Genomic DNA, 15,210 nt, shown 5'->3' with positions numbered 1-15,210 from the left:
AAAACCAGAAAAATCTGGGTTTTTTAAGACAACCCTGTTTTTGTCAATTAGTTCTAATCAGCTCTAACAATATTGTGGTAAGCAATTTCATTGCTGATGTTTGGGGACATTATTTATTGGGTAATGTTTTAAAGCTTCATTTACTGCCATGCTGCCAACAACAGACCAGCAGACAGCTTTTAAACAAACGCCTGGTTTAAGTTATCCTCACTGAAAATGAAGTTCACAGTACCTTGAACCTCATTCAGTTGTCTATTGCACTGTAATACTGTGTGTCTGTACAAGTAGAAAAAGTGCAGTATGTCAAAGTTGAGCCAAGAAGTTGAAATTTGAAGTTTTGTTTGTTTTCCACATAAGGGAGATAGACAATCTAGTTAAATGTGATGTGTTAAATGCCTCTCTGTTGGCCTGTGTGCAACACATTAGGGTTTCCACTCTGAGCCATTCAGGTTTTACACATATCTACACACAGACCCAAGACCAGGGCAGTGCAACAGGACCCAACCTGATTCAGAATGATATGACTTGAACCAAGCCTGGCCCTGGTCTCAGGTCAGGTGTCAGTTACATGGACCAGTGAAGAGCTGTAATCTGCAGTACACCTCTGCTGTATCTCTGCAATGAAGCTGGTGAGTGAAACGTCACAACCAGAGGGGATCATAACCATAACCAGCCAGAAAACATCAGTGGGAGGATTTTTCAATCTCAGTATCCAAAATCTGCAAGACCTAATTAAAAGCAGTGACTGGCTTCTCACAGTAGCAGTTCATTGTGTTGATGTGGTTCAGCCCCATACCACAAAGAAAAACTATGTTTACTTCCTCTTTGTCTAAAACCCTCAAGAGGCTGAAAATATTTGGATTGCCTGTTTAAAGCTCCACAACAACTCCCCTGTACTTTATCTTACCCCTCTGTTGTCTGTGCGTACGTGTGTGTGTGTGTGTGTGTGTGCATGAGTTCTGGGTGCTGCGGTGGTTATGGGAGTCATATTGAAGGATTGACAGTCTATTTCCACAGTCTCCCACACACTGTTATCAGCACAGTGGCCTGACAGCAGTCTAAATACTAGTCATTACTCTGTCCTCCCTGCTGGCCAGCTCAGATAGAGGCAGACTCACAGCAGCAGCTCCATGCATCACCATGACTGATGGTGCACAAACGGTGATGCCGGTGAAGCACTCCACATTTAATTACATGTTACACAGTAAATTCATGGAGAGTTTAAACTTCAATCCATTTTTACAGCACTTTGTTTACACTGAGGTGGTTGACAGCTATAGTAGAGCTTCAGCGTCAGTGTCAGTGAGTTTGGATTTTAGGTGACTCCTCATGCTGTGGATGTGTTTGCACAACTAGTAAACAGCAGATGAGGATACAAAGTGTATTTGGTTTCACAGGCTGCTGGTTGGCCACTCCTTTGGATCTGTGGCCTTTGAAGGAGTCAGGTAACAGATGCACAGGCTGGCAGTAAACTAGAGACCAGTAATTACACACTAACACACAGACAACACACACACACACATCTAATCAACATGTTAGCACAGCCACACTGCAGCTCCAATTCCCAAATGTCTTCATTAATTCTTCTTCACAGCAGTAAGTCCTCTCTGGTTGGGCCAGTTCTCCGAGCTCCACAACTACAATCAAAGAAGAGCCACTCCACAATCAATCTGCTCCGCCAGTCGGCTCGCTTCAGGCCCTGTGCACGCACTACACAATTGGCCGTCCCGTTCTCATGAGTTTTGAGAATCTGCACACTGATAAGGTCATTAGGGAGACTCTGCGCTCCCCTGCTGAGAGGGTCCACACACCCATCCAATTGCCCCTTCATGCTCCCAACCTCGTCTGGGATGTCCCGTTTGTTATGAAACGTTAGTTTCACTGGAAGTCTTGCACTGGGAGTGGTCTATGAGCCAAAATGTCACTCCAGTCACCATCGACAGAGAGATAATGTGCAGGACAGACACCTCCTGGTCAGTTGGTCAACACGCTTTTGTTCAACCAAATTCTCATTGGTCACTGGTGTTACTTTCATCAGGAGAAAAGCTCTTCCTAATCCATTGGATTAAGACACAGCTCTGCTCGCTCAGTCCAGTCCTTTACATCAGCATCAATACAGAAAAAGAAAAAAGAAAAAAAAACAAAACACTAATAGCAAGCGTTAAGTGCATGCAAGAGAGAAACACACACACACACACACACACACACACACACACACACACACACACACACACACACACACACACACACACGGTGCCCCTCTGTCTGCTTGCTTGTATGTGACAATGTGACGACATGGCTCTGTTATTAACACTCACCGTTGATAGTGTTTCCATAAATACATGTTTTTGTCCAGTGATCTCCCACAATTCATTTCATTACTTTACAGACAGCCTTGGTCATTTTGGCCAGTCAGCAGCTTTTCCATGCTTGGTTTTCTCTGTTCAAAGCTTAATTGGTCAGTGGCTTGAAGCAAAAGCAAACAGAGAGGATAGTTCCAATTTGTCAGCTGCCTTGCCCCCCAGAGACCACCGATGGTGTCTGTGTGTAAGTATTTATGCAGTGAGGTGGGGGGAGGGTACAAAATGGGGTGCATGTTGTCCTTTCATCTCCTGAGCTCTGTGTGTGTGTGTGTGTGTGTGTGTGTGTGTGTGTGTGTGTTTGTGTGTCACTGGGTCAGGTCTGCTCCCATACCTTATTGATCAGTTTCATGTGTGTTTAACTGTACCTCTGGGTATCATCTGGCCTCCATCTTTAATCTGCCCATTGTCTCCTTCAATACATTACTTCTCTTCACTCTATCCCACAAGCCTCTGTTCCATTTTCTTGTCTCTCTTCCCTGTATTGCTCGTCTTTGTCTCTCTCACCATCTAATTTAGCGTTCTGTCTCTCTGGGTCTTCGCTATTTCTCAGCCAATCTATTAATTTACTCTTCCTTGGATGGATGGAGGAGGGAGGGAGAACAGGGGAAGAGGGTGGTTTAGAGAGGTGAGGGTAAGGGATGAGGTGGAGGATGGGGATTATTGAGAAGCAGAGAAAAATAAGAGATGCTCACCATGGCTCCATCCCATCCCTTGGAAATCTGATGAAGCGATCATAATTAGCATTATCAGCACACCTTTTTCATGAAGACACCCTCAAATGTTTTACATATTATGGACAAAACAAAGTAACACAGCTGTAAAGCCAAAATCTCAGTAACGAACAAGCAAATTTAATCCAAACCACGATACCACAACAGAGCTGCATATCCTCTCATTTTAATACATTTGAATAGCAAAAAGCAGAGTGTGATACAGGGGCCCAGCTGAGAATACCTAATTAGGGCTGAATCTAAAAACATTTCATGCAGAAGTGTTTTTTTTGTTGTTTTTGTTTTCTCGTTGGATTGAACAAATTAGCATGCACAAATTGGATCACAGAGATTAAAGTAAAAGTTCTTCGCTGTTATCTTCAACAAAACCAACAGCGGAGGTTAAGCTCTTGCACTCCAAACCTCCTTGTTTCAGCATTTTCCTTTCAGGACCAGGCATAATATGGAAGGGAAACCCGTGGATGACCCACTTTTTTCACCTTTTCACAGCCTCCCCCACTTTTGACAGTGCAGGATTCCAACATCAAAAGCAGTTCACCAGCCGGTAAAAGCACTCGACCCCGCTCGGGTCTAATATCCGTAAGGCCTGAGCATCTTCAAGGAGGAGGGCATTAGAATTAGATGTGGAAATAAATGGAAAAAAGCTTCAGGCTGCTAAAAAGGCAGAGTCAGTGAGTGAATGTCATGGAAATGGTCAAGCAGTGATTGAGATTCTGCACCCTGCTCTGCTCGTCCGGGAAGCCCAAGATGAATGTAGGTGAGTTTAAATTAAAAAAGGACACAATCAGTGAAATGAGTGAGTGGCCCCCACTCTCTGTGCCTCTGACTTGTTCGTGGAAGTCGAGTGAAGTTCAGGCGTAGTTCATGAGGCTCCTGAGACGAAAATGCAGTCCAAAAAAAAAAAAGAAGACACGAGGACAACTAAATGACATGATTTGATTATTTTTTTCTGCTTGCGGCGAGGGCTCCAGCTGCCTCGCTCCAGGAAAGTCACCTTGTCTCACTCCGGGTGCGGAGATAAGCAGGGTCGATTGCGCTTGGCATTACATCACTTGTTTAATGCTTTCATGCACCGTCAAAGAGACAGAGGAGAGACAAAGAATAAGACTTTCAAAAAAATACTGTACAGTAAGGAAGTTTACCTCTGGGAAAAAAAAAACACTAAGAGGGCCTCAAGAGAGGACTGACAAAACACACTACTAAGAGCTTTAACAAGATACCTGCTAGTAATGTGTGGCGGGCGAACTGGACACGGACATTGCTCTTACAAAAGCCAGCATCTTTGCCATCAGGAACATTTAGTCCCAGGGAACAAATGGCCTGCCAGTGATTTACAGTCCTCCGGGGAATGGATTTATGATTAGCAGCCACTCTCTCAGATGACCACATCCTTCAAGAACACACACAACACATACACCAAGTGATAATGGATGCACTACTGACAGGCTTAAACTCACTAAAGTGCCGATTACAAGTCATCACATCCCATGTGGTCACCCCTGGAGGGAAATACTGCTATTTGTTGTTGTTGCTTTCACCTCCTCAAGAGGCTGCACAGACAGTCCATTTGTTAATCCTCTCATGCTTTTCATTTGTACCATGATCTATTTCATCACATGGGTGACAGAGTGTAACGTGTCCGTTTAGAACAACGCCAACCATCGTCTGTGTCAGCAGCACCATGTTGCCATGTGGCTACAGAGCAGTTTGCAGTAGTTGCACCACACCCTGTCAGGTCCACAGCTGAAAATGTAGACATTTCTACAGGAAGCCTGAAAAGCAGCATTCATTAATCCACAGACGAGTGAGAGGCCCGCTGATGTTCAACAACCAGCAACCCAGTGTTACAAAACTTATGTGGCTTAAATGATCTTTCCAGCTTATTCAGAACGGTTCTAATTTTAATTTTCCAAGAATAAGTCAATTTCAGAGAAATTCAGGGCCAACCTCTGCTGCACTTGTCGATCTTCCAAAACAAAGCGAGCAAAGCCTTAACAGCTTGACAACAGCAGGCCATGGATAGAGTGAAAACCTAAAAATAAATAACCATTTCCACCTTGCTGATTCACCTCAGCAAAGGCAAAGGTAGGTCTCTCACACACAAACCAACATCTTCTTCACAACAGGAAAAAAGACTTTTTGGGAAAGGTGCTCTCAACTACGAGTGACTATTGCACTGGTGTGAGACAGAGGTTATCGTCATCACTGTCGTCATTAGCAGGTCTCACCTTCCTTTGAGTCACACTCTTGATGCTGACAGTACACTGACAGTTGCTGGAAGCATCATTTAACATCAGTCTGAGAAGACATTTCCACTTTGTTGTGTCCACTTCATTTGGAGCAGCAGACACACCTCATGGAGCAGAAGCTGTCTCATCCTGCTCTGATTTCTACACAATAGCTTCTTCAGAGTCTGTGTAGACAAAACGGTGCAAACCTTTTTCACCCAAACCATACACATGGCAAAGGAGTACCTGCACAAACCAACAAGTAACCCAATATTCACACACATCACCAATTACTGTGCCAAGCACAATGAACAGGAGGTGACAAGCCTCACCTCCAAGCCAGACGTACCGAGCTGTATTTCAGGGGCTATGGCTCAGCAGTCATGCAGAGTCCTCTGAAGAAGCCTGTGACTCCAGTTAATCTGTGGACTCAGCATGGGCCCATTTAAGCAGGTTTATTTGGTATCACTCCAGATTCTTTATCAAACCCCCTAATGTTAGTTAAGATGTCTGATACGCTTATAAGCACGATAATCTGCAGCCCCCCTATCTATCCCTCCCAGCTACGGTCTGTGCAGGGCAGGCCAGGCCACTGGTTCTGAAAGAACTGCAGCAGATATGCAGTCGCACTTGGTCATGGTGCACACAGAAGAGCCTTTTGTTCCAGAGCCACAGCTTGCCACAGGTGAACCAAATTTCTTTTGGGAACAGCTGTTAAATCACGTCTTTGTTGCAATCAAACCAGCATGTATGAGGATGTTGTAAGGAGCTTTTCAAACAGGCCTCGAATCATTCGGTGAGCTGAGATGACGACTGGCAAAACATACAGACTGTGTGCTGGTGGATGGGCCTGGTATAGTGTACTGCTGAGTACAACAGATTACTGCAATGAGCCAATAGAAAGACTGTGGTGTAAACTCCATGGCCTTGTGGTGTAAAGCTGAATTTATGCTAGTCCACTAATGTTACCACGAATGCCGCAGAAGACTGTCAACAAGTATTCTAAATTCAAATATATATATACAATGTAAACAAAATCTAAACATTTAATCATGAAAATTAATATTTGATTGTGGGAAAAAAAACGCCACCGCAACAGAAGCACCGCATGATGGACAGAAGTCACAAAACGTCCGGCTGCAGGGCTCTAGCTATATACAGGAAAAACTTCAAAAACTGTTGTCTCCATCGCCTGTGAAGATTGTCATCCAGGTCATGGTACTTGTTGATGTTGTCTCCATCCCAGCCTCCCTGAAGGTCTTGCTTTGTGTTATTTTATTGTATTTTATTTCCTGCTTGTCCGGGACATTGAAATCTTCCAGGACATGCGGACTGGCATCAACTGGAAATGTTGCACAAATGTTGCAGGGATTGATAAGCTAATCAATGATCACTCAGGACAGACTGCACCACTTCCACTGGTGACTAACATTAGACGTGTACATCCTCTGAATTCATTCAAATTCTGTGGGGTGGATGGGAAGTTTTGACAGGCCAGATGTGGTAATCACTTCTTTACAGGGTGGCTGGCTGTTTTGGTATTTTAGCCCTAGTTCGAATTTCCTTGTAAATGACGATGCTTCAAATGCCCCAGTCTGTCAAAAGCTGGCATTGGATGCTTAAACAGGCTGTTTTTTTGCTTGATCTTTTTATCAGATATTTCCTGATTTCAATCCTGCTTTTTAACATGAAATAGTATTTTATTTAGGCACAGTTCTAGTACTGTGTGTTAAGACCTTAAAACTGATGCATTTGAGAAGAAGTTGGCCTGTTGTGTGACATGATGGTGCAGAAAAACATGTTAACGTTTAGCAAAATACATTAGGTATCAGTACTGAAATCCTGACATGAAACTTCTGAATGAGAACCAGCCCTGTGCCTCAGTCCAAAATAAATCGTGCCTGGATGAAGCCAAACAGAAAAACCATTTGCAAGTCTCAGCCTGCTTTGAGTATCCGTTTCTTAAATCAGCTCAGAAACGGTTGGTTTCAGCGTGGTTTCAGGGATTCTGAATGCAGTTTATCTTCATTGCTTTCTTTTACACTATAATATTTCACTTTGTATGTGGAAGCAGCCAACCTGTTAATGACATGCTTTGTGTTCTATCAAACCAAGACATGTATTAAAGAAATGATATGCTTACATGGTCTGGTTGTTTTTGGTATGAGACTGCACATGGTAAGGAAGCACACACACCATGAAACACACACACATAAGCACATTGGCCAAATACACACTTCACTCTCCTGCAGTGTTTCCTGTCTACCCTGGTTGATCATTTCCCTGTAATCTAATGCTCGGCTGCTCATCTCCGGTTGGCCTTAGCTATGTGTGTGCGCATGTGTGTGTTGCTGTGGGTCATGATTTATTTTCTGAGAACAATAGTGAACCAGTAATTCACTCATGACGACAGCAACATGCATGATTAAACTTCAAATGTGTGTGCACAAGAGTGTGCATGTAGGTGAGCGTGGGGGCTTGCATATTTGAATGTTTTGCATGTGAAACAAGGTCAAGTGTATATGTCCTGTTGGAGTGTGTGTGTGTGTTGGGACTGGGCAGTACACCAGTGTCACATTCTGCCACAACATGGATTTTGCAATACCATCATTATGTAATAAAAGTTTTAACATGTTACAAATGTGCTGGAGCTATGATAACATGCAGGTAGAGGGTTACGCACACACTCATAGAGGCAGAGTTACATCCACAATCTATTATTTTCCTCGCATTCTTATGTTGCTTTACTGTTTATTTTGCCAGTTAGCCTGTTGAATTTGACGTTAGTACATTCCGTGGCTAAAGTAGCTACATGCTGGAGCGATGCTGGAGAATTTAATATTGTGAGACGGTCTGCTTTTTACACATTTTTTTTGTCATCTCACATAGCCAGAGCTAACATAATCTGCACACTTCATACTGCAACACAAGCTCAGCTGGTTTTGCTGTAAAAGGAAAGCCTCCTCAGCTATGTGCCACATCAACATGTGTGTCTCTTGCTGCTGTATCTAAATGTACTTGATAGACATGCCCCATGGTACATTGACTGTTATATTTATATGAAACACTTTGGGTTTGCTGCCAAATAAATGCTGTTCAGATGCCCAAGAACGAATCACATTACATTGACTAATTAACCTACATTGTGGGGCAGGTAACTTCTTCCATAACACATATAGGCCTGTACCTCATTTTCATTCCGATTTGGATACAATGATTACCTGATTTTTTCATCATCTTTTCTTTGTTATGTTCCCTCACATTGCTAATACAGTGAAAAGAGGTAGAGTCATGTTTTTAGTGGAGTATTCCTTTAATTTTTTTTAATACAATGATATAAAAATAAACTGTGATTTTAGACATGTCCTTTTACAGAAATGCTGGTTACAAGACACGAGTGGCAGTTAAGGAGGTGCTAGTTGTAGCAATCTGACTATAAGAGAAACAGTGCAAAGTTTTATACATGAGAAATTAGTACTTGGCCAGACTACGTCAGATTCTTGTTTGGAATGTTCTAATCCCACTTTTTCTCTTCTGATAGCAAGTACAGTAACTAAACTCTGTAAAGCTCACTGTGTGGAGCTGATCATATGCAATATGTGAGGTAACGCACATCATGACCGACATGTTTATATACCAAAACATGTTAACTGTATTATTCTTAAAGGTCTTGAAAGTGTGTTGTCACAATTTTGCAGTGGTGATGAAGAAACTGCTTTTAACGTGGATTCATCACATCTGGCCGACCCTATCCATTTAATGAGTTCTGCATCTACGCCAAAATGGATCCAAGAACCAAATCAATACATCCTTCTTTCTGCTACACAATTAAAGCTGAGAAAATTGGTTGAGCCCAGTCAGAAATATACTGGAGGAGTCAGCAAACATCACTGGTGGAATGGTATGAAAGAAATTTTAGGAGAAACTGAGAACAAACAGCCACCATGTTGTTCAAATTTGATTTGAAAGGACCATTGAAAGACCAATGACTGTTGGATTTGTTCAGTCACGTGTAGAAGAGTTCACATTTAAGGATAGGGCTGACAGTATTCCATATTTTTCTATTGTCAACATAGACAAAAAACAACCTGTTCGTCTGTCTCTCAATACTACCTGACTTCCATAACCTGTGACAGTCAGCCCAAAGAACATTAGCTACTGAAGAAATAAATCTTTACAAACAAGCAATGACTATGCTTTCCTTTCACAATTAAAAAAAAAAGGCTCAGTACTTTCCTAAAACTGCTCGGCACATTACTCCGAGTACATGCACAACTAAATTGTACATTTGTTGGGAACTATTTCCACTGGTGGATTAATCCACATTTGGTGCTCCAGTGAGTATTTAGGGCAGTAGGATGGTATATGTGGGACTGGGTGAAAATAAACTACAGCTCATGGTAAGGAAGAAACATGTCACTCACTGCAATGCTGTGGCTCATTGATTCCCTTGTGCTCTGTGGCACTGATATATCAGGCTGTGGACACACACGATACTTGTCAAACAAAGAACTGTTAATCATCTAGTCTACAGCCTTCTGTTGAAATTATTTCTGAGCAAGGCTAAGACAATAATGAGCAATCTGCAAAATGTACCCTTCATTGGGAATCGCTTGTCACTCAGTCAGGACGTTCTAGTGACAACCATTTTAAACTATAATTCACAAACTTAAAGCAAAGACCAATATTGAGATGAAAAGGGGGGAATAAGGGACGCTATGCATGCTTATACAGGAATTCCCTGTATTGTCCTGCAACCCCCCATTATCTCAGAGGTCAAAGGTCAAGATAAACTGCATGTATGCAATGTTGAAGCACTTCAGTGGAGCTGATAGGGGTTTGGGTACATTGGGAAAATTCACCTTTTTGTTTTTTTGGTGAAGCACTCTGTGGACACCTTCCCACCTCTGTGAACATGATTATTCAGCCAACGTTGTCACTGAATGTGCGCATGGCACATTATCCCTGCTTTAAAGCTCCGAAAGCAAGTTGGCGTCAGTCTCTATAGCACATAGGGTATATGCTTCCCAAAAAATGGCCTGAGCCTTGGTCCTTCAGCTGAAGGACAATTGGATGGTGTTTCAAACCACTGGGCCAATCTGCCACCCTGTGATGGCCAAAGCTGAATGATGGGGTTTGGGTTATGTACAGAAACTGCTGACAGTGAGATGTGACCCTGGGCGTTCTGCTTATTTGAAACAGCTGGCTGGATGTACAGCCTACAAAGAGAGGTTATGAGAACACATAAACAGTTCACCCACCAACACCATCCGCCTGATTCAACCACAACAGCTTCCTGGCTTCCCCCTCTCTGGCTTATCCTGCAACCAGGTCCTCCACACTACCCCAGCCTGGGAATAAATAGTCCTGGCTCCAATTTCACAATGTAATCAAAACACTGGGCTTTGTGGGAGCGCCGAGAGGATAGGAGGCTGGCAGAGTGGTGGGACAGGGAGGAGGAGGGTTCGGACAGAGAGGAGAATCAAAGAAGGGGGATCAGGCGTTTAGTTTATGCAACCAAGGTCAGCTGGAAGAAAAACACAATCCTTGGCGAAGGCAAAAACAGTAAGAGCACAAGGGAGGAGGGCTGACAGAGGGAAGGGAAATATGAAAACAAACAGATAAAAGTCGCAGCGGGGAGGCCTGCATTTGCGTGGCCTGAACTTCTGGTTTGGCGTGGGGAGGAGTAATTGGGAGCAGCCGCTGACACTTTAAATAGCTGTAGAGTGTGGTGGGATGCGGTTTGAGGGGAAGTGGACTTGACACCGCAGGAGGAGGAAACTGAAATCCCATGAGCCATTGTGTAATTCAGATGAATTGAAGGAAATAGTTAAAAAAGCTTAAGTGATTGCCCCCTCGATGCATCTGGCTATTTTGATGTTCAACATCAGCAATGGCCCAAAAGGAAAATCACCTTATAATGACAGAACGTTTATTTGGCTATGAATAATTACTGCACATGCACAAAGGAGGAGAAACTTAGTTTCCTACCTGTGGAAGTTCACTGTACTTTTCCTGCCACTTTCAATCCTTCCATGGCTCCCATGAGGATTTGTCAAAACCTGGAGGAGGACAAGCAGTTAGAAAATCCAGAGAGCATTTTTACAGCTTTCTTCCCTAAAAGCCAAAAGCATGACATAAAGTGCAACGCAAACGTTCTTTGAGGGACCTTAATGTGGAAACAGATGATGATAGCAGGAGTCAGCGGCTGGAGAAATCCCCTCTACAACGTGAGCTTAAACCATTTGTAACGCCTGCCATGTCTTCTTAATTCATGCTATGCAGGTGAGGGCCCAAACAAAACAGCTATTGTTCAGTTCAACAACAAAGACCTTGAACATGGCGAGGCAAGAGCAGCCACAAAAGTCACCTTTTAAAACGCAGACAAATGGCTGCCACAGAGAGGAGAGCCTGGCACGACATGAAATATGATCTCTCTATAGACTTTATAACACATATTTAAAGCTGTACTCAGAGATGATTAGGTCCAGAATTTAAAAAACGTTCACAAATGTATGGTTTCTGATTGAGGTTTAAAATATAACAAGGAATGCCTATCTTCTAAAAATGAACTACTGTGTATTAGAAAACTAATACTGGAGTCATTGATATAGTTTAATGCCACACATTCAAACCACATTTTGTATGAAATTAGTCTTAAATCGAGTTGGCTGTAAAAAAAACAATCCTTTCCAATCTCTCAGTTTGGTGACATGATTGTTCACGGCTTGCTCTTTTTCCTCCATTTCCTTTTTACAACAGTAATTGTGTAGTTTACCGAAAGGACATCAGGGCGCCTGTAGGACAGTAGCCTGTATGTTGAATTTGGATCAACATTATTACAGACTGACTATTTCACTTTTGCCACTTTCAAATGGCAGCTCAAATGAGAAACAAAAAGTGACTGCTGCAGTCTAGACTACTTTCAAAACACACAGTGTTGACCACAATGACACTGAATTCTACTGAACTACTGTACTATATATAAACAAGCTCTAACAACCAAGCTGCATGGGCCTTCTTCTGAAAAAAACAGATGAAATGAAATTAAACCAGGATCCTTCTCGGCTTTTGCAGCCCTAATAAAGTCTCATTTTACGCTTGTCCTTCACCACAGATGTCCTGAAGCTGTAAAGGCAGCATCCCTGCCTTACCACAGGCAATTCAAATCATAGTCATTGTCAAGGAATGCTGTCTTAACTTGGATCAAGTTTGGTCAAACCTGGAGATTTTCCAATCCACCCTCAATGTTGTTTAAAAAAAAAAAAAAAGAAAGAAAAAAAAGCGTTTTTTAACTGTAAAGGTCTCTATCACTGCCAGCTGATTCCATAGCTCCTACCTCTGCCCTCAGGCCGGGACGCGTTGGGTCTTGTTTTATTGCAATTCCCTCAGGTGAGAAGCTGGCTCAGCTGCAACACACTGACTAACTCATATACTGTTGCCATTTATCTTTGACCCAGACTTTGCGGGTGAGTCCTTAAGTTGCGCTGCGTGAAGACAAGTTTGAAGATGAAAGTACAGAGAGCAGTTTGCGGCCTTTGCTCTAATGTTTGTTCCCCTCAGTGAGTTTCCTATTCAAGGATTAACGTTGACTTGTATCACACAATGCTTCATCAGGTTGAACAAACAGAGTGCAGATGAGTTATCACAGAGCCTGGAGCAGCTTTGACAATGTTAGTAGACACGTTGAGCTTTCAGAGACTAGAGGCAGTGAAGCCGTGTCCTCCAGCCAATAGCTCTTTTGATGCCAGGCCAAATGAAGAAACCTTATGTAAGAGCACTCACACCACAGCCAGGCACACTCTCTCCTGTTAAGGGGCAACTTGAATCCGGATGCATTTAAGCCTTAATGGCTCTCTTTGTGGTCATGAAAAAGGACTGTGCCAATTTCAGCCAGGCTTCCTATTGTTAGGAAATGTACAGTGACTCAACTGGTGACATGGTATGTTCGCTCACCCTTGCCAAAACCAGTGATCGCCCGGCCAAAAAAGGCGGGCACATCCCCATCCACCCCCGACCCCACAAACTCTACATGGAGGAACATCACACCCATGAGTCCTCTAAAACAAGCCCACTGTGGCAAATACACAGAGACCTTTTGACTAGTGGTCGACTGATACGGGTTTTTCCAGTGGCCAATGCTGAGAGCAGGGCTGCCACGGGCTTCTATATAATACCGATATGCTGCTGCTTTTCTTCACACCTTTTTTTTTTTTTTTTTTTAAAAAAGCCCTTGTGAATGAAAAATACAGTTTTAGTGCAGTTACTCACAGACTGCAGAAATAACAAACAATGCGAGTGCACACTGTAGCACCCAGCAGCATATCTCCGTTTTTGGTCCCAGTGAACATTTTTTTAATGCTCATCTATTATTCGCATGAATGCCGAAAAACATTTGAAAATAAAAAATGTGTCAGCTGCCATTTTCGGTTCCACTGGCCTTGTAGTCACAGGCATCGGCCAATGCGGGTCATCTCAAAATGCCAGATATCGGCCTGATTAATTGGTCGGCCGATTAATCTACCACTACTTTTGACAGTGCCAAGAGGGAATGGACTGAACTCAAATCAGGTCAGATTAACATGGGAAAGAAAAATATCACTGCTGCAGCACAGCAGAGGCAGGGGGCATATTTTCTGTAAACAGGAGACACGTCCCTCAAAGCAACTAAAACTGTCACAGAAAGGGTTCTCATGAGAAAACAGACTTCAAAAAGAGGCCATTTCCAGGCATTATAAAGTCCTAAAATTAGTCTGAACTTTCACTGTTGACTTGGCAATGGTGGCGAATTTTGGTACACGTGATAGCACCATAATGTTATATTTTTTAACTGGCTTCTTCATTTTGTCTGTTCGGTGGAGCTGGGACACATACATATCCCGAACACATCAAAAAAGCCAGCTCTTCACAGGAGGAAATGACACAGCGTCACCAAAACCAACAGTGCCACCATTCCTGAGGTTGTTAAGCTGTCGGCCTTAAAACTACCATTGACAGTGTGCCTTTGGCCACGAGCGCTCTGTAATTAAATGCCAGAAGTTTCAGCTTTTTCCCCTCTGTTCCTTGGAAAATATACACAGGGTCTAAATACAACTCCTGCCCTGCCCTCTCAGGCTTGTTGGCACAGGGTTGATGCCATCTCGCTTCATCCCTGAACCGACATCTGGTCATTCAACCTCAGAACGAACAAAGGTTATACCAACAAATTCCACCCGAAATAAGGCAGAAAAGGCAGGCTTGGTGTCAAACTGAAACTGAAATAGTGTTGTGGTTGAATTCCTGAGAGCCAGAGGTAAATCTGTCAATGAACCCAACAGCAGAAATCTTCTTTGGGAGAGTAAGTACAGGGATTAATCTTTAAACTTTATAGTGAACTAATGAGAGACTGAGCATCTATCTCTAAGCCTTAATGAGATGAGATAGAGGATGAGCGTTTTGCAGCGACAGCTCGGTCATTAAGTCTAATTGTGTTCTCGCACTGAACACGACTAGCAGCGTGCTGCCTCTATGGCCAATTCATTCATTTACTGTACCATGTTTTCTAATGGAATGCAAAAAAGGATAAGCTCATCATCATAATCTGACAACAACACATGGCATGTGTTCCAATTCCCCCAACCCGTATTAGCCATGATTGATTTTTTTAAGTCAGTGGGGGAAACGCACATAGGGGTCATCAGCTACGCCTTCTCTGCCTGCTTTAATTACCAATGTTTTTCTATCCATCGTCACAGCCTCAAGCTTTCACTACAGTGGTGAGCTTTAATAATATGTGACTAACATTCCTTACAGGAACAACGCTTCAAATGTGTTGATTATAATATAAATATAAACTTCAGCTGAATTTAATGCCTAAATCCTGTGGCAAGCTGTTCTCTTCAATACACC

The 15,210-nt window shown here is 42.9% G+C and overlaps 1 protein-coding gene across 3 annotated transcripts in view; it reads right to left on the bottom strand.

Annotated features, from left to right (window-relative positions):
* Window positions 1-15,210, bottom strand: part of plxnb1b (plexin b1b) — a 97,503-nt gene that overhangs the window by 64,589 nt on the left and 17,704 nt on the right. For all 3 annotated transcript variants that reach the window (XM_076750285.1, XM_076750308.1, XM_076750296.1), the window contains exon 2: window positions 11,314-11,384. The gene's annotated coding sequence lies outside the window, so the exon portion shown is untranslated. The remainder of the gene's footprint in view (window positions 1-11,313; window positions 11,385-15,210) is intronic.

The sequence above is a fragment of the Chaetodon auriga genome, chromosome 2 (genome assembly GCF_051107435.1).
Source record: "Chaetodon auriga isolate fChaAug3 chromosome 2, fChaAug3.hap1, whole genome shotgun sequence".
NCBI lineage: Eukaryota > Metazoa > Chordata > Actinopteri > Chaetodontiformes > Chaetodontidae > Chaetodon > Chaetodon auriga.
Note: the sequence above shows the minus strand (reverse complement) of the source record. Positions and strands in the feature narration are given on the sequence as shown.